Source organism: Chrysochloris asiatica, unplaced genomic scaffold, assembly GCF_000296735.1.
Source record: "Chrysochloris asiatica unplaced genomic scaffold, ChrAsi1.0 scaffold00171, whole genome shotgun sequence".
NCBI classification, from domain to species: domain Eukaryota; kingdom Metazoa; phylum Chordata; class Mammalia; order Afrosoricida; family Chrysochloridae; genus Chrysochloris; species Chrysochloris asiatica.
The window spans coordinates 112,732-113,851 of record NW_006408689.1 but is presented as its reverse complement, the minus strand read 5'-3'; positions in this window follow the sequence as shown (position 1 = coordinate 113,851).

Sequence of the window (1,120 nt, the reverse complement as noted above, 5' to 3'; positions counted from 1 at the left end):
ACCCTTTGATCATGAGATAGTGTCCTTCTTTGTCTCTTATGCTGGTTTTTATCTTAAAGTCTACTTTGTCGGAGATTGATATAGCCACTCCTGCTTGTTTATTGCTGGAGTTGGCTTGGTAAATTTTTTTCCATCCTTTGACTCTCAGTCTGTTTTTGTCTTTGTGTGTAAGGTGTGTCTCTTGCAGGCAGCATATTGATGGATCTTATTTTTTTTTTATCCATTCTGCCATTCTTTATCTCTTCACTGATGCATTCAATCCATTGACATTCAATGTAATTATTGATAAGAATGAGTTGATTACTGTCATTATGTTACTTTTTTGGTGGTGGTGCTTGTTCTTTGCTTCTGCTTTCCTTCTTGTATTGGGTTTGTGTTTTTGAGTTGATTCTGGTTGGTTTCTTCCTAGTTTCTTTGTTCATTTGTTCTGTTTGGGAATTCATTTTCATGATATATTGTGGGGTATTAACTTTCTTTGGGGTTACCTTGTAGTCTTTTCTCTGCATTTAGGATACGCCATTGCAACTTGTGAGTTACCTGGCATCTCCACCACCTGGGCTTCTGTTGTTGCGTTTTTCAGTGTGTCTTTTGACATCCATTTTGGCCTTTTCCTTCTTTCTTGTCTTCTCAATGACTTTTTGCTTTCTTCATGTATGATGTTCTTGATGTCATCCCACAACTCTTCTGCTCTTCAGTCTTTAGTGTTTAACGTACCAAATCTGTTCTTCAGATAATCTCAAATTCAGGTGGGATATATTAAAAGTCATATTTTGTCTCTTATGGACTTGTTTTCATTTTCTTCAGTTTCAGTTTGAATTTTCATATGAATAATTGATGGTCTGTTTCACAGTCTGCCCCCCCGGCCTTGTTTTCATTGATGATATGGAGCTTTTCCATTGTCTCTTCCCCAGATGTAGGTAATTTGATTTCTATGTATTCTATCTGGTGAGGTCCATATGTATAGTCATCTCTTATGCTGTCTAAAGAAGGTATTTGAAATGAAGAAATCATTGGTTTTGCAGAATTCTATCATCCAGTTCAAGACTACCAGCCGCTCCATGGGAGAAAGATGAGGCTTTCTGCTCCCATAAAGATTTACAGCCTTGGAAACCCTGTACAG